The sequence below is a fragment of the Onychostoma macrolepis genome, chromosome 07 (assembly GCF_012432095.1).
Source record: "Onychostoma macrolepis isolate SWU-2019 chromosome 07, ASM1243209v1, whole genome shotgun sequence".
NCBI lineage: Eukaryota > Metazoa > Chordata > Actinopteri > Cypriniformes > Cyprinidae > Onychostoma > Onychostoma macrolepis.
In genome coordinates this window covers 9,957,705-9,985,485 of record NC_081161.1, presented here as the reverse complement: position 1 = coordinate 9,985,485, position 27,781 = coordinate 9,957,705, and the positions used below count along the sequence as shown (strand labels likewise).

General features: G+C 38.0%; 2 pseudogenes; both read right to left on the bottom strand.

Annotated features, from left to right (window-relative positions):
- Positions 1-12,507: 12,507 nt before the first annotated feature.
- LOC131543555 (uncharacterized) lies at positions 12,508-18,136 on the bottom strand (annotated as a pseudogene).
- A 269-nt stretch (positions 18,137-18,405) lies between these two features.
- On the bottom strand, positions 18,406-26,139 carry LOC131543354 (trace amine-associated receptor 13c-like; annotated as a pseudogene).
- Between the last annotated feature and the right edge of the window lie 1,642 nt (positions 26,140-27,781).

The window sequence follows — 27,781 nt, the reverse complement described above, 5'->3', positions numbered from 1 at the left end:
ACACTACAGGAAACCATTATTTAATGGTTTGTGTGTTTGTAATGGCATTTGTAGTGGAAACCATTAGAATTTCTGTGATGGTTTCTATTGTTTTTTTTAGCAGGGTCACCATCGGTTTTGTGATGTTATTTGCCATAAATGCACTACATTGGTTGCTGTAATATTGTGAGATAGTAGCGGCTCTTTGTAGTTGTGGTGGGCCTATTTGGCAGAAAATCCAGGGCCGTTTTTTTACTCTAAGTCAGTCCTTGCTGAAGATCACTATCTAAAGCTGTTGTAGTCCCAGTGAAATGCATTATGGGTAGTGTAGTTTGGAGAAATGTGCTTGTGTGATGTGTGCTCTCGCTGTGCTGTGTAGTTCAGAAAACGGAGAAAGAACATTTATATTCTGTTTTTATTTCTGTTCATTCAGGTTAGTCCACCCAGGGGTTTTTGTGCACTGTAACTCTGACAACTTTTATCTGCACGAGAGAGTAAAATGGCATGCATCGGCTAACTTTGTCCATCTCGTCATTGCATGAACATGAATTAACGAGCTGTGACGCTGCCGCTGGGACTGATGAAGTGGAGAAAGTAACAGCAGTTATCAAATGACTAAATTATGATATTTGCTCATGTGGGTGCTGGGGTCTTATCTATCAGATTGCAACGTATATCCATTTTGTTAATTAACATTACACATAGTGTGCGTCTAATTAGAGTGAAGCCAGGCATACGTAGTCATAGGCCACTATTGTTAAGCCGGTCGGCGTGGTAGCCAAGGCTCACATAGCCATAGGCCACTAGTGTTAAGCCGGTCGGCGTGGTAGCCCAGGCACACATAGCCATAGGCCACTAGTGTTAAGCCAGTCGGCGTGGTAGCCCAGGCACACATAGACAGTAATACATGCGGTTCGTATGGCTCTTTGGAGCAGCAGCAGTAAATATGTCTTGGCGATCGATCTGCTTGTTGGGGGGTGTTTTGTTCTTGTTTTGGCTTGTATTGTCCCTTCTATGTCTCCTGCTTTGTGGGGGTTATTTCATGTATGTTATATTTGCAGCAGCAGTATTTCTTACATGCTCACAGCAGCATGTTTTGGATGTACTGGCAGTAGCAAGTCTCGGTACTTGCTCTGCCACAGCAGCAGCAGCAGCAGCGTAGCAGATCTATTCCGCCAAGACCAAATACATTAACATTGTCATGTACATTACCATGCCAATCCCTCTGAGAGTTGTCATGACAGAAATACAGAGTTCTGGCATGAAACTCTAGATAGTGCAGTCCGATAGGTTTAACTCAATCTGACCTAATGACATCATTATCACATGGCACAGCTGATTGGTTATTTCCTGTATTGGTATCCAATGAGCTCACTGCTCAACATTCAAATATATGACTAGTGCTTGCTGTAGCAGTTTGCAGCTTGCTTTAAACCCTCCACCTTCCCCAACTCCACCTGTATAGATCTGCTATGAAGTGATTCATGTATGCTATATGGGGGTTATTTCATGTACTGTATGTTATATTTACAACAGCAGTATTTCTTACATGTTCACAGCAGCATGTTGTGGCTGTATTGGCAGTAGCAAGTCTCGGTACTTGCTCTGCCGCAGCAGCAGCAGCAGCAGCAGCGTAGCAGATCTATTCCGCCAAGACCAAATACATTAGCATTGTCATGTGCATTACCATGCCAATCCCTCCAAGAGTTGTCATGACAGAAATCATGTTTTAGTCTTTTTTGGTTACTATTAATCTGTTAAATATAGAAGCTAGTAAAAACAACGCTGGTCCTTAAACACACTGCTTGCATACAGACAACTGGCTTACTCACACTCAAACCTGCAAGATCATGCTGGTTAACCAGCTAGACAAGCACTGTACCAGCATAAACAAGCCTGGACCAGCATGGATCGGTCCCACTTTATATTAGGTGGCCTTAACTACTATGTAATTACATTTAAATTAATTATTTGGTACAATTCACTTATTGTGAACATAGGGTAAACGTACCTATTAAGCTCACGTACCCATTAAGCACACTTCCATTTTTGAGATCAGATTATAAAAAGAAAAAACTAATTTATTATCCTACTTTATGTCTTAACCAATTGATATATTTGTTACTATACCTCCTATAATTTCAAGTCAATCAGATCATTGCACTCTGAGATATGGGTCTCCATGTGTTCACACTGTCTGGCGGCCATTTTTAAAGCTGTCTAAAAACTTTCAAGAGGGTCTGGCTGCAGACATAAGGCGAGTGGAACTCCACTCAAGAGCGGAAATACGTCACCTCCACTAGCGATGCGTCCACCATGTTGGTCCGGGCAAGACTTCCTTAAAACTAACGGAGGTAAACGGAGCTGCATTTTTTCTGGATAAAATCACGATGACGTTTACATTTATCAGTCGATTTCAGTGGTTTGCGATCTACATGGAATTAAAAATAACTGTCTCCAGTTATTTAGTTATGCTTGGAAAATGATTAATTTTCATTTAAAATTGTGACAGCTCACACGCTTGTTGATTTGGCTAATTTTTTATTAATAAATATTAATATTAATTTAGTACAACTGTGATACATGTAAAATAATCTAATGTACATGAAATAAAATTAAGTTTTTTATTTGTGGAAATTGCTTTCTGTGTCTTCAATCCCAACATTTTAGCTTGTCTTGTGCTTCAGGTCAGAACACATCATTCCCTTTGAAATACAGAATACAAATACATCTTTAAGTACTAGTAATAATTGACCATCATTGATAAAATGGAATAAAATCAGTAAATACAAATCAAAAATTGACACACTAGTTGTTTGCTTTCTATATTTTCATAGCACTCTGGATACAGATAAACTCCACAACAAACAATAAGAAATATAACTGATAATCCTTTATGGATCCAGTAAAATTTACAGTGGTAAAACATTATGCACTGATAATAAATATAGTAATCATATAGTAAAAGTGAGATGTGATATTTAAAAAGTATAGTACAAATTGTAGTAGTGATAATAAAATAGTGAGTACAACAAGACAATAACATATAAGTGATATAATAATAGATTTATAATAGGTTTAGAATAGATTTCGTTCTTGCTTTCACTGAGAATAGAGTGTTTTAGTTCGCCACTGGTTCCCTCAAGATTTTCCTATGGGTTTTTATAATGGGTTTTTACAAATAATTAATAAAATAGGGTGTGATAAACATAACTTGACAATACTTTTGCTCTACAATTCAAATTACACACATCCATGGTGAAAATACAAATTTTCAATCAGTTAACAAAACACAAATTTCTTTTTTTAAGAACTGGTTTTCACAACAATATTAAATTGGTTAGTCAGTTATACAACAAAGGAACACTCTTTCCTTATGATGAATTCCTTTTTTATTTTAAAATACCAAATAGTCAATTGTTATTGGTTCAATCACTTCAGGTACTCACATGTTATGTAGAGGTATTAATAAAGACCATTCTCCTGATTCAGATTCTCTTGATGTTACTAAATCTTATATTGGTCAAATTTGTTTTTCATTAAATCCCAAGAGTAATAATAGAGCTATTTGTACTCTTTTCCAAAGAGAAATTGCTACTGTACCTTATGTTTTGTCTAATTGGACCTCTTTATTAAATGGAAAATTGATTTGCTGGAGAAAAGTGTGGTTGTTACCGCAGAAATATTATCTTAGAAATAAGATTAAATAAGTTTCTTATAAGCTCTTTGATGGTGGTTGGAATGGGCCAGGATGAGATGGCTTCCACCTTCCACTCGTCCATGCGAATGCCACCACTGTCGATGATGTATCCGAGGAATTGAACGGTGGGTCGGTGAAATGTACACTTCTCTGCTTTGAGAAAAAGGTGAAATTTCCGTAACTGTTTGAGGACCTCCGCAACGTGGTGGCGATGTTCGGCCAGGCTCCGGGAGTAAATGAGGATATCATCTATATACACAATAACAAACCGGTGGAGAAACTCCCAGAGCACCTCGTGCATGAAATCCTGGAAGATTGAGGGAGCGTTGACTAGCCCATACTGCATAACCCTGTACTCATAGTGGCCAGTAGGGGTCACGAAAGCTGTCTTCCACTCATCCCCTTGATGAATGCGGATGAGGTTATATGCGCTGCGGAGGTCCAACTTAGTGAAGATGGTGGCACCGCGTAGATGTTCAAGGGCTGCTGGAACAAGGGGAAGAGGATACCGAAACATAACTGTGATATTGTTGAGTGCTCTGTAGTCTATGCCTCAAGCCTCTGTCATTTTAAGCCACGAAGAAGAAACTGGAAGCAGCAGGGGATGTCGAAGGAATGATGTAGCCTTGCTTCAAAGCCTCCTCGATGTACTCCTCCATGGCCTTCTGCTCGGGGAGTGATAGTGAATAGATTTTCCCGCGGGGCACTGGCTCACCCTGAAGAAGGTCGATGGCACAGTCCCATGGTCGATGTGGTGGTAGCTGTGCAGCTCTCTTGGGGCAGAAGACAATCGCTAAAGGGGGTGTAACAGGATGGAATGTGGACAGACTGCTTCTCAACGGTTCTCTTGATGGAGGTGGAATTAACAGCCAACGGGCCCGGGGGCGATGGTGAAGGTTGAGGGAGATCCGGAAAACACTGAAAGAAGCAGCTGTCACCCCACTTTAGGACTTCACCAGTTCTCCAGGAGAGTATGGGATCATTCTGCACAAGCCAGGAGCGCCCGAGAATATCCACTGTAGAACCCTCCAGAACCAGCAAATGTAGGGTCTCTAGATGAAGTTGGCCAATACGGAGTTGAATTGGACCCACACTGTGTCGGACGTGGCGTCGGCCGAGCAACTTTCCAGTTATGGATTGGACTTGGTATACGGTTTTGGTTGCTGAGGTCGGGAGACGGAGCTGGCGGCAGAGGCTTCCGGCAATGAATTTGCCCGCTGAGCCAAAGTCAAGGAGGACGGATACTGGAAGCAGTAAGTAGAGCGCAGGTGGAGAGAGGATTCATTTTCATTAGAGAAGGTTGGATGGCACTCACCATTGGCCGTGGAGGACACGCCATGATCATGTGTCCACTAGCTTCGCAATATTGGCACAGGCCCTGCATAAGCCGTCTTCACCGCTCAGCCGAAGACAGACGATTGGAGTCTGTTTGCATTGGTTCTGGAGGACTACTGATCTCTGGCCGGCGATAGGGAGGAGTGGCAATGGCTGCGGGGAAGTCTGGTGAGCAAGATTGCATGTGGTTGGAGCATCGAATGGACAGTTGAATAAACCGTTCTAGTCCTAGTGAATCGTCATAGGCCGCTAGGTGCAGTCAAAGTTTCGGATCCAGTCCTTGACGATAGACCGTAATGAGAGATTGCTCATTCCAACCGCTGGCGGCCACTAGAGTCCTGAACTTGAGCGAATACTGGTTAATGGACATAGAACCTTGTTTTAACTGATATAGTTGCTCACTGATAGACGAATCTCCCGCTCTTCTACCAAAGACTTCTCTAAAGTGGGCAATGAAATTAGTGAGTGATTGGGTGGCTGGACCAGCCTGGTTCCAGATCGTTTCAGCCCATTGAAGTGCTGGGCCTGTCAGAGAGGAAATAACAAAAGCAATTTTAGATTGTTCAGTAGCGAACATTTTAGGCTGGAGCTCAATGGCCAGAGAGCATTGTAATAGGAAGCCATTGCACTCCTCCGCTGCGCCAGAGAAGGGTGCTGGTCGGGCCATGGGACTGGCGAACACGGTGGGTGAAGGAGAGCTGGTGGTGTTGACGGAAGGAGGTGGAACAAGAGCAGAGGGTGCTGGTGGGTAGAGTAATACCTTTCTGAGGGAATCCACGAGCTCCTGAAAGGGGTCTTGAACGCTCATCCTGTCAATTCTGTGTTGGTCCGATCTTCTGTAACATATACTGGTCAGACACGAAGGTAAGTGAATAACAGGAGAAGTTTATTTATAAACAGGAGAGCTCTGGAGAAGTGAAGAGAGACTTCGGGTGAGTATGCCCACTCAGAGAAGTTCTAGAGGATGGATCCAAGGAGTAACAAAACTTTCTTTGCCTTACAGGAACTCGTGGAGACGGAGGAGACAGAGACCAGGAGGACAGGAAGCACACACCTCAGCGGGTGATTGGAGCTGGAGATGGATGACACAACTGAAGAGGGAGATAGCAGGTAAGTACAACAGGTAGGTAAACTAGATTGTTTAGGATAACGATACCGAGGGTAGAGTCCACTTCGTATTTACGAGATCAGACAATGATTACTGCTGAGGTGTGTGCTTTTGTACCAGACTTGATGAGTGTGATAATGAGCGACAGGTGCTGGAGATCAGTATTAAGGTGAGGGAGTGCGCTGTGATTGGCTGGGGAGCGAGCCTGACTGATCTGTAACAATATCTTGTGTCTTTAAAACTTTTATACTTACCTCCCCTGGTAGCTCCTATTTGTTGTAATTTACTTTTCAATCCTTTTCCTTTTTATTTTCCTTTTCTTTTTTGATATTATTTCTTGATAAAATATTGTATGTTATTGTTCTTTGAATAAAAAAAATAAAAAAGCCCAAAACCAGCCCAATGGCATTTCGAGGGGGGTCCCCTGGTAAAAATCGCATTGCAGGGGCTAAATATCACGTTATTGGTTTTGCTTCAACCCGCGGCAACATATTTTAAAGTAGCCCAATTCCGAGGGAAACAATCAGTTGATAGAAGACAATGGTCAGCTATACTCCTTTTCAGAATTTTCCAGTAAATTTGATTTTGGGGCTTCGTTAAAAGAATATAACATTGTACCGTATTGTCCCAAATATAAGACGACCCTGATTATAAGACGACCCCCCTTTTTCCAGATGTACCTTTTGGAAAAAGGCTTTTTGAAAACCAAATCTTGTTTTTTTGTTTGTTTGTTTTTCTCTCTGTAAAACACATTTTTTTCTTAAATTATTTTCAAATTGCATATTTTTTCTATTTTAATTTTTGTTTTGAAAGTATGGTAAATACTGTTAAAATGTACCAACAATGACATTAAATAATATACACTTTTTGATATACCATTGAAATAACAGGTAGCCCATCTGAATTATATAACATTTAGGCTATCCATCTCATAGTAGCCTACCAAAATGTTATTATCAGTAGAAGTGAAATCTTATTGTAGTCTTCAAATCTGGGTATAGTCTTATGTTTTAAAATCACTTACAGAGGAAGTTTGGTCCCATCAGGCTAACACGACAGTCACGACTTTACAACACACACACATTACATATTTCATGGCACACTCGTTATATGCGTTTTTGGCGCCACCTATTGTTGTGGGTGTGTTACTGACATGTCAAAATCTAGACCCCGAATATAAGATGACCGAGTTTTTTCAGATGTATTTCCAAGAAAAAAACATTGTCTTATATTCGGGACAATACGGTATTTAATGCCATTCCTAGTGGTATGAAAACTTTTAATCCTGTTTCTATATATAGGCCTAACAATTCTATTTCGGTAGAAGGGATTTTGATTGTTGAGGACAAATTCAATAACCGCTTTGTTCGAAATCATCTCTTTTTTTATAGTATTTACAGTAAAGGGGAATTTACAGTAAAGACCCTCGGACCAGGTGTGTTGAATGAAGACCAGAAGTCAAAGATTCGATAAAAATGAAGAAAATTTACTGAAGAAGATAGTTTGCAGTTTCAACAGCAGAAGTCAGCTTCAAGACTCGCAATCGAGTTCGTAGGCCGCTCTGCGTACATGTTCTAGACACCAACAGTTATACTCTAACAGAGGTCACTAATTACGTCAATACATAGGTAAGCAAGATTCTGGTTGGTAGATAAACTTAGAAAATCTCCTCACATGGACGTAAAACTCGAAGCATATCTTCTAGTGATTATATTTGGTGACAACTGATCAGAGGTCAGACGCAATAGGTCTCTCCACAGACGTATATTTGTTACCCTGGACATCAGGGTGACGGCAAATGACGATGTCCTCCCTGAGCTCTCTCTTTGCATCTAGCTGCAAAGATAGATATTCACACACATACACAGAGAACACTTATCTGTACTTCAAGGTTGCCGGGCTCTGCCCTGAATATTATCAAATATGGTTAACTACACACACACACACACACACACACACACACAATGAGATCATCTTCTTAGAGAGTAAAAAGGCAGACTAAAGCCATATTCAACTTATTTTATAACATAAATGTAACTTTGATAAATTATTATTCAAGAAATATTATAATTAACATTATTATGAGGGCCATTGTAGAGCTGCAATTCATTCCTTCAATCTATTCCAGCGTCTTTTGGAATGTTGGAATGTTGCTTGGTCTCTTCCACACAAATATTTTTTAATAAACAAAATAAAAGAAGTCACATTTAAAATATTACATAGATGCTATCCTTGTAATAGTGTACTTTAATAAGTATATGCAAAATATTGGAGAAAAAAGTACTTTCTGTTATATAGAAGAGACCATTGTACATCTTTTTTGTAAATGTGTTTATGTTAATTTTTTTGGGAATGAGTTATGTACCTATCTCTAAGATAAAACAAATATTAGACAAATGTAAACACTTTTGATATTATTTTCTTTTATTATAACTCTAACTCCTGTATTCAATATATTTTTAATCTTTTTATTATACTTGGCAAATGTTTTATTCTGTTTTATTATTAGTGTACATTTTTGGGTAAGATCCAGTACTGTCAATTCTTCTGATTGACTATAATTCTTAAGTTTTGTCTTTAATGGGCATAAAAAAAAATTAAAAAAAAACATTCAAAAGTCAAAAATTGCTTTCAATGTTTAACCTTGTATAATTTTCCCCCTTTGGTTTATGTTATTTATTTATTTGTTGTCTTTTAGTTTATTTATTTATTTTACTTTCTATCTTTAATTATTTTTTGTATTTTGTCCTCTATTGTTTTTGAGGTTGTTAAGTGTTTTGACATCAATAAAAAAAAAAAAAATCAATGAAAACCGCAGACTTGGCAACACAGAGTGGAGGTGACGTATTTCCTGTTCAAGAGTGGAGCTCCACTCGCCCATAGTCTGCAGCCAGACCCATCTCCTATTTATTGTAAAATTAAGAGATTAATGTTCAGACTTTTGCATATTATAACCTGGGACTTGGATGTAGGAAATATTTACATTAGATCCAAAAGATAGTTTTAGCAACATAACGCAGATGCTACAGAACACAGTTAGCTGACTAGCTGTATAAGATTGTGTGCTATGCTAATATGTAACTTCACAGGCATTACTGGCTTGTATTTTTACATCCACAATATTATAAATTGACAGTTTATTGCTGGTCTGTCATTTTACAGTGCTGTAATTTTTAAAGATTTCATATTATTTTAAGGTGAGCTTAAAGGGTGCACTACTATGAAAATCACACAGCTTCAGTGTGACATTAATAAGAAAAAGTAAATTTCATAGATATTGTTAATAATAGTTGTTCATATTAAAATACGTATGAACTTAATACATGACCTAGACTATTTATTTAGCAAAAGTCCTGTCATTTTAATAAATATTGCATGAAATGTATTAAGAATTGTTGCTGCTCCAATTAAGCTCAGTGTGCTCTCTTTAAGCTCTTCCACATTGAACGTCTGTAAATACTTCATAAACAGACTTAATATTAACTGATGGTTGTCACTTTAAGTTAAGTCAATCGATTTTCTGTGGATTCTGTCAACTCAAATCTGCAGACTGGCTCTGATCTTTGGCAACTAGCACTAATTTCTCCAGACTGTAAATCTGTGGAAAATCGGTGCAAAAATCGTGTAGTTTATTCCAGCCATAGATAAGTTGACATCCATTTAAAAAGAGGTTTCATAACGAGGCTAGTTTCTGTGTTCATCCCCATGAATTAAATGTTTTATTGGTTTGTTTTATTTGATTTTTGAATGAGTTATTTAGCTGAACGTGGACTAGTATAGATGTTGCAATGTGCTTAAATGACACTTCACTATGAATATATAACTAATATTTAAAAATACCTATATGTAGTTACATCTGTAATTCATTTCTTTAATTACATTTATAATTACACTGTTGACCCATCCCTTACACCTTAACCCACCCTTAAACTGACCCAAACCACCAAACCTGTCCCTAACCTTACCCGTATCCCACCTCAAAGCAGCAAAAGTGTTTTGCAATACAATATGAACACAATAAGTACATTGTACTTATTTTTTGATGTAAGTACATAGTAGTTAAGGCCACCTAATATAAAGTGTGACCCATGGATCTTATGGATTTATGAATGAATCACTTGTTTTAAAATCTTCCTGGACTACTGGCAATTGTTATGACATCTGCTTCAAACATTGCAGTGCTCGTGATAACTTTTGGTAACTCTACAACAGTGTTCTCAAACTCAGTTCCTGTATGGCCACAGCCCTGCAGAGTTTAGCTCCAACCCGAATTAAACACACCTAAACAAGCTAATTAAAGCCCTTCAGGATTACTAGAAACTTGAGCTGTAGCCCTCCAGGAACTGAGTTTGAGACCACTGCTCTACAATAAGTAAATCCACTTCACCAGCTTATTACTCTTTGACAGCAACACCATAGAAATATTCAGAGATACCGCAAAAACAAAAGTTCAAAGAAATTCTAAAGTTGGCTGTGCGCTTTTTTTGCTCACCAACCACTGTGGCTAATAATTTTCCAAAGTTAGCATTTTCACTGGCCACAATTTTGTTGTTAGTAAATTACATTTTATATTTGAATAAAGTTGACTATTGTATGCTAAAACTGACTTGAGCTAGATTTATAACCCTTAAATGACTGCTGTACACACCCAAATCAAAACCACAGAAATGTATAACACTACAGGTCATTATCCAATATTTAGCTCTGATAGAGTTGTATGTAAAGCTCCTTTTTATGACAACATGCAGTCTTATTAAGACATGACAAGAATACCTTCTTATTGCATATAATAAATGTGGGGTGTATAAGATTAATAATAATAAAAAAAAATCTAAACCTAGAAAGAGAAACACTACTGTCTATTTAAATATTAACAACAACAGTAAATACATAATGTGGAGAACTTTTTTTAAGAGCTGCACAAAATTAATACCATATGAGCGGGGTAGGGAAATGTCTATATTAACATATTAAACCGTAAAATGAAATGATTTACAGTTCAAATTTACAAAGGTTTTCACCAAAAAACAAAAAGTTTTATAAAATGATAAAGAAAAGGGGTGGGTCTAAGTATTAATTATTATATTAATTTAAAACAGAAAAATATCTTACTTTCTTAATTGTTTAGATTTTTTAGAAGGTATATTTAGCATACTAGATATCCACTAGTTCACATTTACCACTGTGTTTGCTGCATAAAAATATATGGGCTTACCAAAAAGGCAAATTCATTCTCTTCCAGTAGGCGGCCGTTTGGAGCAGCAGAATATAGGAGTTTCCCTGGTAATGGCTGTGTGACTTTGCGGTGTACAAAGCAGTGCAGCGATCATTAACTGTACTTCATCAGGCTTTAAACAGGGCTGCCAACTCTCACGCATTCAGCGTGAGACTCATGCAGTTGACACTTTTCTCACCCTCTCATGTAACACATCCATTTTCTCACACAGTCAAAAACACCTTCAGTTTTAATTAATTAATTTCATTTATTATTATTAATGGCATGCTTCTGTCGCAAGCGACAATGTGGGTGACAATAAGCCGTAGACATTTATTGGATAGCATAAATCATATTTGTAAGTTGCACGTTTAGTTAAAACTGTAATAATAGGATATTGGCTAAATAGATTTAGTAAAAACGCCAATGTGTATTTGTGTTTTCGCTCTGGAGTCGCCAAAAAAAAAATGTTTTCTTAATGCTGAGCAATGCAGCCAATCACAGACATGTCTTACCCGACACAAGTTTACACAATTTTGTTTTACAATTTCTCTTTAGGTTGGATTGGTTCCTAGCTCTGGTGTAGTACTCTGGGTGAGTCAACCAGCCGTGAGCCTACAGCAAACGCTGTTATAATCTGCATCAGGAAACCCTTCAATGCCTGTACTGCTGTATTTGGGTGAGCCTGTCTGTTCAACCCAGTTAAGGACTTGGAGTTGGACGTGGTGTCACAAATCTTTCAGGATGATGAGCTTAGTGCATAGAAACAATAGTCTTCTGAAAAATGTGAGCAGCGTGCTACCAGTTCACCCCAGGGGAATCACTGGACTAGTGTAGGACTAGTGTGTGCCCTGTAAGGTCGTGGTGGGTGGACACAGGGCACACCACTACATTGCCAAGACATGTCAGAAACTACTTTTATTCAACCAAATCCAAGCAAATAATCACACAAATATGATTATAATTAATCTAGTGAATCAAATCCTCAAATAAATTGAATAAATATTCAAATTGAATAAAATGTTTGACAAATTACCTTTTTGGTCAAATTGGTTCTTAACTCTGGTGTAGTACTCTGGGCGGGAAGACCAGCTATGAGCCTAAAGTGAAGGGTGTTATAGTCTGCTGCAGTAAATTCTTGAATGCCTGTACTGCTGTATTTGAGTGTGGTTGTCTGTTCACCCCCGGTAAGGACTTGAATGTGGATGTAGAGTGTAACAACCCTTTGCAGGATGATGATCAATGATCCTACAGCTTGGCGGGATGACCAGCTATGAGCCCACAGCGAAGAATGCCTAATTAACCTGCTAACATCTTCTTCTTATTCCACTGGCTCCACGATGGAGCATAGGGCCTCAACAACAGTTTTCTAGCGGACTCGGTTTTGGGCAACTCTCTTTAGCTGGGCCCATGACCATACGGCTGCCTTCATCACTGCTTCCGTGCACCGTCTCCAAATGCTACGTCCCAATGTGCGTACTTATACAGTGGGGCAAAAAAGTCTTTAGTCAGCCAACAATTGTGCAAGTTCTCCCACTTAAAAAGATGAGAGAGGCCTGTAATTTTCATCATAGGTATACCTCAACTATGAGAGACAAAATGAGAAAAAAAAAATCCAGAAAATCACATTGTAGGATTTTTAAAGAATTAATTGTAAATTCCTCGGTAAAATGAGTATTTGCTCACCTACAAACAAGCAAGACTTCTGGCTCTCACAGACCTGTAACATCTTCTTTAAGAGGCTCCTCTGTCCTCCACTCGTTACCTGTATTAATGGCATCTGTTTGAACTTGTTATCAGTATAAAAGACACCTGTCCACAACCTCAAACAGTCCAACTCCAAACTCCACCATGGCCAAGACCAAAGAGCTGTCAAAGGACACCAGAATCAAAATTGTAGACCTGCACCAGGCTGGGAAGACTGAATCTGCAATAGGTAAGCAGCTTGGTGTGAAGAAATCAACTGTGGGAGCAATTATTAGAAAATGGAAGACATACAAGACCACTGATAATCTCCCTCGATCTGGGGCTCCACGCAAGATCTCACCCTGCAGGGTCAAAATGATCACAAGAACTGTGAGCAAAAATCCCAGAACCACACGGGGGGACCTAGTGAATGACCTGCAGAGAGCTGGGACCAAAGTAACAAAGGCCTCAAATCCTGCAATGCCAGACGTGTCCCCCTGCTTAAGCCAGTACATGTCCGGGCCCGTCTGAAGTTTGCTAGAGAGCATTTGGATGATCCAGAAGAGGATTGGGAGAATGTCATATGGTCAGATGAAACCAAAATAGAACTTTTGGTAAAACTCAACTTGTGTTTGGAGGAGAAAGAATGCTGAGTTGCATCCAAAGAACACCATACCTACTGTGAAGCATGGGGTGGAAACATCATGCTTTGGGGCTGTTTTTCTGCAAAGCGACCAGGACGACTGATCCGTGTAAACGAAAGAATGAATGGGGCCATGTATCGTGAGATTTTGAGTGAAAACCTCCTTCCATCAGCAAGGGCATTGAAGATGAAATGTGGCTGGGTCTTTCAGCATGACAATGATCCCAAACACACCGCCCGGGCAACGAAGGAGTGGCTTCGTAAGAAGCATTTCAAGGTCCTGGAGTGGCCTAGCCTGTCTCCAGATCTCAACCCCATCGAAAATCTTTGGAGGGAGTTGAAAGTCCGTGTTGCCCAGCGACAGTCCCAAAACATTACTGCTCTAGAGGAGATCTGCATGGAGGAATGGGCCAAAATACCAGCAACAGTGTGTGAAAACCTTGTGAAGACTTACAGAAAACGTTTGACCTCTGTCATTGCCAACAAAGGGTATATAACAAAGTATTGAGATTAAATTGTGTTATTGACCAAATACTTATTTTCCACCATAATTTGCAAATAAATTCTTTAAAAATCCTACAATGTGATTTTCTTGATTTTTTTTTCTCATTTTGTCTCTCATAGTTGAGGTATACCTATGATGAAAATTACAGGCCTCTCTCATCTTTTTAAGTGGGAGAACTTGCACAATTGATGGATGACAAAATAATTTTTGCCTCACTGTACTACGCCCTTAAAGTATGTACTCTTTTGGTGAAGAAAAAGTACACACTTTTGAGTGTGTGTTAGAAGAGTAGGCAAGCTTTGGGACATACTATCACATCACAAAACTGCGTCTTTAACGGACCGCTCTGTCGCACCTGTTACACGCACCCTGTCACTGTATGCCTGTCAAACATCTTGTCACAGTTAACATCCTCCACATTTAATTTAATTTAACTTCCTACCGCATTGGAGAGTAAAGAAGTAGCTCGGTGATCTGCCAGTCGCGGGTATTTCATGCAGAGATGAATTTCTGCTCATATTTTCTGCATAATGATGCATTTAAAAGTTAACGAGCAAATGGATGTTTCTAAATGTTCACATTGCCGTTGCAGATGAAATATAATGGGATAACAATAAATAAATATTTTTTACCAGGTTAAATGTCGATTATTAGTAACTCAAGCCACTTTTTGTAAACCTCTCTACCTAATGGTCGATCGCGCGCATCCGCCACGTTTGTAGTTTTTTAACGCGTTTTATTCGTGTTTGTAATTCTGGACTTAATCCTTCACCAAAGCGCAATGGATTGTGGGCAATTTTAGCCATTAGAGTGTGCACGGATCCACACATCAAAAAGAAGTAGTAGACCATCTGGGGACTTTTGGCATACTCTTTTCAACATACTATTCTTTGGGACACACTTATTCTAATCTCACATTTAGGATGGATAGTATGAACATTGGGATGCAGGGCAAGTCTGTTTTGGCCTACCCACTCTTCTCTTTCCTTGAAGGTTCCACTCCAGTGCCTGTTTGGTGACATTTCCAGGGCTCTTGAGGAGAGGGTGGCCTATCCAGCCCCATTTCCTCTTTCGTATTTCTTGGCCAATAGGTAGCTGATTTGTTTTCTCCCACAAACTGTAGTTTGAGATTTTTTCTGGCCATCTGATATGTAATATATAACAGAGGCAATTGTTAATGAAGGTCTGGAGTTTGTTTGTGGCTCCATATAACAAGACTGCTTTCACGTTGGTACTGAAGATGCGGACTTTGGTCTTCTTAGAGAGCCCTGTCGAGTTCCAGATGGGGCGTAGGATGTTAAAAGCATGTCTGGCTTTGTTGATGCGGGTCCTAATGTCCTCATCTGCTCCTCCGTCTTTGCTGACCACGCTACCCAAGTAGGTGAACTTATCAACATCGCTGATGTCCACACCATGTACAGTGCCGTGAAAAGGTTTTTGCCCCCTTCCTGTTTTTATTTTTTGCATATTTGTTTAAAAGATTCAGATCATCAAACTAATTTTAATATTACACAAAGATAACCTGAGTAAATACAAAATGCAGTTTTGAAATGATGATTTAATTTATTAAGGGAAAAAAAGCTGTCTAAACCTGCCTGGTCCTATGTGAAAAATTGCCCCCTAAGTCTAATAACTGGTTGTGCCACCCTTTCCAGCAACAACTGCAATCAAGCGTTTGTGATAACTGGCAATGAGTTTTTCACATCGCTGTGGAGGAATTTTGGCCCACTCTTCTTTGCAGAATTGTTTTAATTCAGCCACATTGGAGGGTTTTCAAGCATTAAAGGACTGTTTATGGTCATGACATAGCATCTCAATTGGATTTAAGTCCGGACTTTGACTTTGCCACTCCAAAACCTTCATTTTGTTTTTCTTGAGACATTCAGAGGTGGACTTGCTACTGTGTTTGGAATCATTGTCCTGCTGCATAACCCAAGTGCGTTTGAGCTTGAGGTCACAAACTGACGGCTGGATATTCTCCTTCAGGATTTTCTGATAGAGAGCAGAATTCATGGTTCCATCAATTATGGCAAGTCATCCAGGTCCTGAAGCTGCAAAGCAGCCTCAGACCATCACACTACCTCCACCATGTTTGACTGTTGGTATGATGTTCTTTTTATGAAATGCTGTGTTGGTTTTACGCCAGATGTAACGGGACACGCACCTTCCAAAAAGTTCAACTTTTGTCTCATCAGTCCACAGAATATTTGCCTAAAATTCTTGGGGATAATCAAGATATTTTTTGGCAAATGTGAGACAAGCCTTTTTGTTCTTTTTGGTCAGCAGTGGCTTTTGCCTTGGAACTCTCCCATGGATGCTGTTTTTGCCCAGTCTCTTTCTTATTGTTGAATCATGAACACTGACCTTAATTGAGGCAAGTGAGGCCTGCAGTTCTTTAGATGTTGTTCTGGGTTCTTTTATGACCTCCTTTATGAGTTGTCATTTCGCTCTTGGAGTAATTTTGGTAGGCCGGCCACTCCTGGGAAAGTTCACCACTCTTACAAGTTTTCTCCATTTATGGATAATGTCTCTGATTCGCTGGAGTCCCAAAGCCTTAGAAATTGCTTTATAAACCTTTCCAGATTGACACGTCAACTATTTTGTTTCTCATCTGTTCTTGAATTTCTTTAGATTGCGGCATGATGCGTTGCTCTTTAAGCGTGCTTCACTTTGTCAGACAGGATCTGTTTAAGTGATTTCTTGATTCAACAGGTCTGGCAGTAATCAGGCCTGGGTGTGGCTAGTGAAATTTTACTCAGCTTTCTAAAATAATGTGTTTAATCACAGTTCTCTTATGATTTAACAGGAGGGGGCAATTAATTTTTCACGTAGGGCCAAGTAGGTTTGGACAGATTTTAAAATTAAATCATTTAAAAACTGCATTTTGTATTTACTTGCATTATCTTTGTGTAATATTAAAATTTGTTTGATGTTCTCAATCTTTTAGTGTGACAAATATGCAAAAAATTAAAAAACAGGAAGGGGGCAAAAACCTTTTCACGGCACTGTAGTTGTATTTGGTCCTTTTGTTTGTGGTTAATCCTCATGGTTTTTGTTTTCTTAGTGTTTATTTTGAGGGCAACTTTCTTTGCTTCCTCAGACAGTCGGTTTAGATTTGTTGTGCATCTTGTTGCCTGTGTAACAGTAGGCTGATATCGTCTGCGAAATCATGGTCCTCCAACTGTTTGGTGAAGGACCAGCGGATCTCTGTGTTGGTGTTTTCTGTGGACATTTTCAATATCCAGTCTACTACCAGCAAAAAGATGGTTGGTGACAGCAAACAGCCCTGTCTCACTCCAGTCCGCACTTCAAAAGGTTCTGTAAGTTTTCCTTTATGTATGACCTAGCATGTGGAGTGGCTGTACAACTGCTGGATAATGGAGACAAACTTTGGTGGGATCCCATAGTGTGCCATTCGCTTCCAGACAGCTTCCCTGTCCAGACTGTCAAAGGCCTTTTCAAAGTCCACAAAGACTGTGTAGAGTAGAGACTGCCATTCCAAGGACTGTTCGATGATGATGCGCAGGGTGGCAATATGGTCTATGCAAGACTTATCTTGTCTGAACCCCGCCTGTTCATCTCTCAGTCGCTTGTCTAGGGCCTCCTTCAATCTTTCAAGCATGATGCGTATCAGGATCTTGCTGAGGACAGATAAAAGCATGATGCCTCGCCAGTTATTGCAGCTGGACAGATCACCATTCTGGTGATTACCAATGTTGTAATGTAATGTTGTCCAGTGACTTGTTTGCATTATTTATGATTGCATTATGGCTTTAATGGTGAGACTTTTGTAATGGATTATATAATTTGGATTTAGATTTATCTGCCAACATATCGGTTATTGGCTTTCAAATATAAATAATTATCGGTTATCATTATCAGCCAAAATTTTCATATTGCTAACAAAGTATAAAGATTCAAATAACAAAGCAAAACTATTCCCTGAAGTGAAACCCTAACATATTAGGAATTAATCATCCAAAGTAAATCAAATAATCTAAAATGTTTTAAATAAATAAATATATAACACTTAGTTTTAATTCTAGCAAATTCCTAACAAATTATTAATGCATAAACGTTAATCAAATCCTCTAAAAATATTGCAAGAAATTATTAATTAAATAAACTACATGTAACACTATCTCCAGAGGATCCACTGACTGGCTGTTCATCCTGGGTAAGCGAAAATCTAAAAAAAAATGTTAAACAAATACATAAATAAACAAAAGACAAAGATGATTTTAAAGCAATTTACTCACCCTCAAACATTAAAAAAAACAAAAAACAAAGATTCATCCAATGTGTGTGAGTTTCTTTGTTTTTGCATACAGCACATGAAAAGTACATTTTGCAAAAGAAAAAAAAATATCATATGTATTTATTTATTTATTAATACATTCATATTTTTATTTTCAATTCTTTGCACTTTAATATCAACTTTCTAAATGTGTATTCAGAAGTCCCTATGAGTAACTGATGACACATTTAAATGTGGTATTTTTAATTAAGTTATAAAAAGTGCTCTGTACCAATAAAATTTGCAACACTGTGCATTTTACTACCAAATTATATGCTATATCTATTTAATTTAACTTACACTGTAACGTTTTCCTTCATATCACATGATTTTGGGGCATGTGGCCACTGTAGCAGGCCAAGCCAGAGGGTGTTATACACAGGAAGAAAAGTGTGTAAAACAAGGGTAAAATGGGGTAAATGGGGGGTAATATAATTAAAAGCATATAATATATAAAAGCATATAATTAGGTAGTAAAATAATAAAGTGTTGCACATTTTATTGGTGCAAAGATGAGTATGTGTATTTTTTTTCCTTCTTTTTTTTTTAGAGCAACTGTTTTCATCACTTAAAAGTACCACAAATGAAATTATTAAATTGTGTCATTTGTTATAGGGACTACTGAACAGACATTCAGAAATGTATTTTAAAATGTAAGTAGACAAGTGGTCAAGAGCAAAGGCCACAAATGTGGGTATTTGGACAGGCCCTTTTAAAAACTGTGCAGAAACAGCTGTGTGTGAGTCTTCACAGGTATTGCACACCATGAGGATTACTTAAGAGACTACGAGTTAAAAACTGCTTGAGTAGTAAGTAGATTTTATATGATTTTGAAGTTTAAGAAAATACTGTATTTTTTATTTATTACATGCAGTTTAAAGATATCTGTAGATGAAAATATGTTTTCAGTGGTGTTTCTCCATTGTAGAATCAGCTCATAGTGTTGTGTATTTAATTTTTTTATATTTTTTTATATCTAGCCTTTGAACGTGAGGGACAAGTTACAGCCTGAGGCAGTCAGTGTGTACTCTGAGTAGCTTTATGTGATTCTGCTGCTGAAGCTGTGAATATTTAAACAGAAGACTGACAGACTTTTAGCCCTGTCAGCTACTATTATCCACACTCAGTGAACACAGGGGATACATTTGCTTCAAAATGTTTATTAAAAATTCTGAAGTCTCATTCTATCAATAATATAGCACTGATTATGTACTTCACAGTGTTGAGGGTGTCAGCTGGTTACAAAGGTTATCTACTTACATATTGTATATTATTATTATTTATTTATTTATTTTTCTAACAATATTCTATTATTAGAAATGAAAATCTAAAAATGGAAAGAAGAATCTATAATATTGTGTTTTTATTTTTTATAAACAAAGGGTACCTCAGCTGTATCGTTCAAGTCAATCCCTTAAAGAAAAAAGCCCACACATGTCCACATGTGTTCATATGTGATCACATGGGTTTCACACATTCACAACATGAAAACATTCCAAAACCACATTTCACATGTGTTCCACATATTTTACATGTGATTTTAACATGTGATTGCACATGGGAAGGTCATGTGGTTTGTTTATGTGGACTTACCTAATTGCACCTACCAAATTCTATTTTTATTTTATTTATTTTTAGCCAGATTAGGTACAAATAGAACTCTTTCAAAATGTTAATTGTTTTTATAAATCGCATTCAAAAATGTCTCACATACATATTTTACAGATTTATGCTGAATATGCAATGCAATAATCAATAAGGCATGTCTCTGTATTTTATATATATATACATACATCTGAATAAAAAATAAATAACTGCAGGGATATGCTAATAAAGACTATAATTCTCTGTAAAACATAATGACAACTGCCACAATCCCTGGAATGATGTTTATTGTTGTCCCTGATCAATTTGTGAAAGAGATCCTGAAAAGCAAATTCTTAATTTCTCGAGGCGAAAGTGACAGGAGGTAAAGAAAGTGAAGTCAGTGCTAGCCATTGCCCAGCTCCTGTCCAAAAAATCTCAGCTTTTCTCTGGGTGAGGATGTGCTCTGTCCCGCTGAAAGAGCAGAGTCAGCCCTTTCCTAAAACGGTGGTCCCGCACACTATAAATAATCACATTGCAGCAGCTATTGCTTGTCAGAATCCAAAATGCAAAAAAGGAGAAGTTGCACCAGGTGTATCCCACTACGTTCCCAGCACAAATACTGCGATAGGAGAGAACGAGGCTGTGAAGGCAAAGGTGAGGATTCCAATGGTTTTAGCTGCTTTGATATCAGAAAAAGAGGGCCTGTAGGGACACCCGCCGGCTCCTGCATCCGTGCCAAGGCTTCCCTCAGAGAGCAGTTTCCGTTTGCGGGAGTATCGGCGGATACTGGTGAAGGACAGGATATTGACGGCTAATGTCCCACCCAGTAAACTGAAGTCAAAGGCTGGAAACAGCAGAAGGATGTTTGCATCTGGAGGCAACTGATGTCCGATTAGTAAGGGTGCATAGTTGCACATGCGGCTGCATTCATTGTACTCCAGCGTGAAGCTGTTGCTTAGCATCAGTGGAGCCATTGCCAGTAAGAAGCTGCCAGTCCAGGACAAGAGTATTAGGAACAGGGTGCGATGCCTCGTCACAAGAGTGTCTTTATGCAGCGGACGCAGGATTGCCACACTGCGCTCCACTGTCATCAGAAAGATGGTACTAATTGAGACAAAAGTACATCCAGCAAAAACTGGACCTATCAGCATGCAGGGTTGCCAAGGTCTTGATCCACCCTCCAGTGAGGCCGTTGAAATGCCCTGGTACCACAGCGGTGGAGTGTCAGTCACCATCAGAGAGATTTCAGTGTATACAGAAAATGGCACCACCAAGACTCCAACCATCATGTCGGCGAAGGCCAGGGACACTGCAAGACAAATATAAAATACAGCAAATTGCTCAGAATTCATCAAACTTTTTCTTTGTACTAGAGATCTTTATTCCTGCTGGACCTGACGTAACTGAGTGTGGCACAGGATAAATTTGGAAAAGTGCTGATGAAAAGTTCACGAGTATGCGTGCGCATGCTGAATGTACAGTAAATAACGCTAATCAGCGTTAATCAAATGTTGATTACATCATGGGGACAGCGCGCACATGCATTGTGGTACTCTCCAAAATGGCAGGTTAATATTTCTAATTAAATTTCTGAGGAAAAAAAAAACACTGAGCACACCACAGTGTGGGATACATTTGCATGCCATCCTGAACATATTCTATATGTAAATTATTGTTGTTACCTTTGAGGTAGCCCTGTGGTGTTCGAGAATGCCGGGTCTGCATGAAAACAATAAGTGTCACCACGTTTCCCACCACAATGGCAAAGGCCAGGCTAACCATGAACATGACCGCCAATGTTCGGTTTAGTAGTCCACAGCAGCGGGCTGTGCAAAGAGGTGCCAACGTTTGTCCTGCATCTTGAGATTCACTTGCTGTCTGATTAGCAGTCTCCATTATACTGGTTACCTGGGTACACTAAAGATGGCCAATAGTGAAGCCTTGGTACAGTCTTCATGCCTCTAACAGGCAGTGATGTAAATAAGACAAGTCAGTATTTTGGGTGGTTCTTTTGTTAGCCGTGGATAACAACCCTGTAAAAGAGCAGAGAAAAGAATATGAACGGTTTGCATAATTCAACACAATCATGGCAACATAAATACACTGTAATCAAAGCTTGTTACACTTGTTGCATGGTGAAGATAACAAGCCTGTGCAAACATATGCTTACAAATCAGTCTCCAATATTATGTAGAATTGGTAAGGGCAAATATACACAGGGAGAATATTCAAGGTGGATTGCCAAACATTTAACAATCGATTAAAGTTAATAATGTCTTAATAGTCTCATTAATATACTTCTATTAAATTAAGAATGGCAGTATCTTAATTGAATTTACTGTAAGATACTACAATTTGGATACATGGTAAATAAGATAAATGTTTTTTTGTTTTTTAAACAATCCTAACTAAAACCTTTAGCAAATTGTTCTTTTATGTATTTTGATTATGTTTAGATTTTTTGTACTGGAACAAGACAAAAACACTGATTTAGACAATGCATTTTGCAGTGTCTCCTGTGATGCTCTTTGTATTGGCACATAAATAGATAAAGTGGGAGAAACAAAAATGATGAATAAAGACTTCATAGCAAGGTGTAAAAATCCCTCCACTGTTGTTGTGAGACAATGTAATTGGTGAGGCTCTAGGAAATGTCTTTGTCCCAACAGCTATTAAAGATGTTTGCTTAGGCAAGCATCGCTGTCTCTTTTATTCATAAAGTATTATTTTAAAATGCAATTTTAACAAACTCCTAATTGTGTTTAACTTAAGAGCATAATTGGAGAATTGCAATGCAAATTTGAATGTAAGGCTTCTATTTTTAGGTAATGTGGCTTTGAGCACATTGTTTCTGGGAGATTAATAGTGCTGCAGAAAAACATGAACCAAAATAAAAACCTATGAATATATTACATTTAGAAAGGTGTTTGTGGGCATGATGACAGTCATGCCATCTGTTCGGTCTTATAATTCTTGCAGCATCTCTTCAAATAGAACCCTGACATTAGCCACAACTGCTTTCAGTGCTTTTAAACAAGCAGAACCCTACTGAGAGTCAGACTCCAGCTCTCAGCGTACTAAAGGAAATTTAGCATGATAAATATTATGCGAACATTAAAATAGAAAGCTCTGCTGGGGCTTCTTGGCAGTCATGACAGCATCTCAGCTGGACACCAACACGCACAGCCAACTCATACCCTCTCTCTCTCTCTTTCTCTCACTATCTGTCAAAAAGTTTTACATCTTTTACTACACATGCATTTAGTAGGAAGTAGGCCAGGGTTTCTTCTAATGAATCCAGCCAGGACATTGCATTTGCAGTGTCTAATTCATTATGAATTAGATCTGTGAGATCAGAATCAAACTTAAATCTTCAATTGTGGTTTGTTTCACATTGCATTTGGTGAAAACTGGAAATGATCTGCTGAAACTCTATTTAACTGATGCTCAAAGTGTGTATAAATCTTTGCTTCAAAACCTAACAAGCTGCCTTTGTTATTAAAAAAGAAAATTAAAAGAAATAGTAATTTTAACAATAACAGACTGTTAATAATGGTAAGTTATCTTACACATGAATATACATGAAAAAGAGTAATAGTTCTAATAAGTATGTAATATTGTAATATAATGTAATATTACTACAAAATATTGTTAAATGTACAATTTTTGAAAGAATGGGAAATAAAGTGCCTAACTGATATTTAAAGAGGAGAATTCAGAAACGTAAAGTGAACTGCAACTTATTTGCTTGTGCTCGCATCTACTACTGTATGTACACAGAGCTAAAACATACTGTTTTTTGCTATTTGTATTTAGTATACTTGTGCAAATAGCCTCTGCCATAAAAAAAAAATACATATAACACAACAATAGTAAGTAGTGAGACTGTATTTTTCTCAATACTTTTCTGTATCGATTGTACATTGCTTTGTGGTGCCTTAAATTGCTGCCTATGTAGACAGCTTACTAGGTTTTGGAATAGACTTTGTTTAATGTGACTCCGAATTGTGAAGGATAAATTGCATTTAGCCTAGTTTTTGTAGACATGTTTGTTTCGTTGCATGATCTGCATCATTTATTTAGTGAATCAGCGCATATAGTGCTTACAAATAAACTGTTTTCAGCAGGTGCAATTCATTTATCCTTCTGTTTCTGTTCATTCAGTTTCTAATTCATGCCAGTGTTTCCTCCTCCAAGTGAACACTTAACCTAATAAGAGTTTTGTATCGCTCTCCAACCACTCATTACTTTGCCATAACCTAAGAACATATTTAGCCCTCTAAAAAGGACTGCTCATCATGTTGTGCCGCTGAATATGTAATTATACATAAATATGCTGCATCTCAAGAGACATTGCTTTGACCAAAATTTAAAACAGCATCCCATGTATCTTTCACAGAGAACAGTCCCATAATGCATTGCAACAAGCTCAGTGAAAATCATAAACTTATTTAATTCAATACTGTAAAAGTACTGATAGCACTGATTCTAATTGAAATGTAGTATTTCACCTAATATTGTGTTGTGTTGTTAGCTTAGCAACATAATATCAAACTCTTCATACTAACATATTGAAATCAATTGTGAGCGGGATCTTCAGTGTGCAGAATCAATCATGTGGCGTGTGTAATTCTTTCTTGTTTAGATCATTCCAGATGCCACTTTTGAAGCATTTAGGTAGGCAGACAGCAAAGCAGCTAACCAGGTTTTGGAACAGGGCCACTCTGTCAGCCAAAAGCAATACACATTGAATATTGTGGATAATTTAAGTGATGGTGGAAGTGAACTGTAAACAAATAAGATTCTTTAGTATGTCATGGCAGCAAATTGCTTTATATGGAAGTCTCTATAGTTCCAGACAGACTAGGTCCAGCCTCTGTATCCAGGGCTAGAGTAGACAGTCAACTGGAATAATGGAGTGACCAGTGCTGGACCCTGAAGCCCCGGGGGCCTGTACTGTGTGTGTGTCTGTCTTAATCTTTCTCTCCAGCCTTTAATCCTCTAGCCGCTGCTTTTTCACACTTATATCAACATCTTGCTCATATTTTTTTTTCTTTCATTCTGCCTCACTTAATCAATTTAGTTTACTGCTAAATGTTTAAGCGCTGAGTTTATTTCTGAGAAGGTATTTTAAACCTTAAATTAACTGTTTATTAAATAAAAGTTGACCCTAATTGATCCATTGTAATTGGGGATTTTTTATTTTTTTGATCATTTATCATTATTATGCATGCAGCTTTAATGTCCTTATTTTGACTTACAAAGTACATTAAGTATTTGTAACAGAATTTAAAAATGCAAAAAATAATTTGTTACACAACAGAAATATTTCAAATGAAGGAGTGAGAACTAATGTGATTATAAATTGTGAAACCTAAGATACGGTGGCTCGTCACAGGACCTAAAATGTTTGTTTTATACAATAAATAAACAATCACATATATACTTACATACATAAAATCAAATATTATCAAGATTTACACGCAAATGCCATGTGCAAGACTTTTCTTTCCTTGATGCTGACTTGCGCAAGCCCAGGTGTGTGAGGGTGCGTTTAATGGTTCATTCTCAATTCGCATAAAAATAACAGAAAACATGGCCCTTTTAGTAAAAGATTCCCTTTACATGTACAGATAAACATGCCTTACAAGAGATGTTATTTTCCCATCTACAGCAGTTATTTTCATGTAATGCTCTTACCTGTATATTCTGTTCCTGAAAACTGTGTCTGAGTTGCAAAAGAACAAGGTAATACCCACTGTCAACCGCCAGTCTTTGTCCAGTCAAGCTTTACAATAAAGTCCAGCTTGATTCCTGATTGAATACAGTCTCCCATCAGAAAACAGGCTCTCTCACACACTCTCTCAAAACTCTCTCACACAAACATGGAAGAGCAAGCATTTGTAGCTCTTGAAATGATCTCTGTCAGACTTCTTTCCTCCCCCGTTTTTCTTACCATCCCCTTCTTTGTCTAGCTGTCCATGTTTTTCTTCCTCCCACTCTATATATTGCAGCCTCTCACTCCTTGTTGACCTAGTCTGTCTAAAACTCTCTCTCTCTCTCTCTCTCTCTCTCTCTCTCTCAAACACAGCTGCAAGCTCAAGCATTACAGTTACATATTCCACTCTCCTCCTCCTCTCTGTGCGTTATTCTCTCTTTCCTCACAGTGGTCCATTTGCTATGAGACGGCCACGTTCATCAACCTCAGAAAAGCTGCTGTGAATCAATGGATCCGGACTAGCTTCAGTCTTGCACACTTTTTACCCAGCAGCTGTTTTTCAGCAGCAAGGCCACTGCCTCATTCACTCTTTATTCACCTCATCTTCTTATGTTTTTCTTCCACTGCATTCATAAAAAAATAAAATAAATACACACACAGGCATAAATACACCACAGATACAGCTGGGGTCTTTTTTATTTTTTATTTAAACTTGAAAATTAAAAGAAAGCTTGAATGCAAGTGGTTTGAATTGATGTGCGTATCACCAGTGGCTTAAACACCAGATGAGGTTATTGTTGTGTTTTCTCCCTCATGTGCCTGTAACCAGTGGCTGAATTGTAAGAAAAAAAAATTAAGGGGGGGGGGGATGGTGTGGTGTGTGTGTGTGTGTGCGGTCCTGTCGCTAATTTTACATAATGATTACAAAATTTGTCTATTTTTTAAAGAGGTTTTTATTTAATGAAAAATTAGCCTTATTAAATTAACTATTATTTGTAAGCTTTTTTTCCTTCTGGGGCCTGAAATGGAGGACTTTTGGTCAATATTGATAATTAAACAATATTTTGCTAAATGTGTTTTTGTGCTGAAACCTTGGCTGGTTTAAGCATTTCATGGATAAATAATGATGACAATAAAACCACCAGTAGGTGACAGCAAGTCCCTGTTTTAATAAATTATTTATTGAATCGTTCAAATAAATCGATTCGTTCAAAACGGCTGATTCAATTAGAAACAAAACAAGTGTCCATCTAAATGGGCCGTTCAATCACTGGCTCACTCGATTCGTTCAAAAACTGATTAATTCAAGGAACAAAACACCGTGTTGCTATGCACATTTGTGCTCGCACATGTATACTGATATTCAGAAAAGTAGTAAATTGCTTGTGCAATGAATATAAAAACATAAAAACTCATGGGTATTTTTTCTTTAATTCTTTAATTAAAATAATTACATTTATTAAATAATTCATAGGTATTAAATTAATAGGTTATTTTAACTGTATTGAATAGGCTTCATCGTGCAGTGAATGATTTTAGACTCTCAAGACGTGTTTTTGTTTGGTTTTTGCAAAGTCGATGACTGGATAATGTCAGCTCTGCTATCGTCTCTCAATCCCTCACAATCACACATACAGCACAATCAGGTGAATGTTTTTAAATTCTAATCGAGGAAAAATCATAGCTTTTCTGTTGTCTTCTTTTTAAAGAATTTCAAAAGTTGCGCTTTAACCATTTTGCGGGAAAAATGATGAAAACTTGCTTCCGCTTATTGTGCGCAGCTTATTACAGTACCGAGTTCTGATTGGCCAATCGCCGTTTAGTTCGTGAATTATCATAAGTATAGAATTTTAACATTTAATTTGCACAATAAGTTTTAAATAATACACAGCATCATTAATCTAAAATCTACGATTTTGCATGTCTGAGTAAGGGAAAGGCAGTTTGTAATGCACTTACATTATTCTCTAAAGATTAAATGAAAAAGTACTAACTGACTAAGTTGGG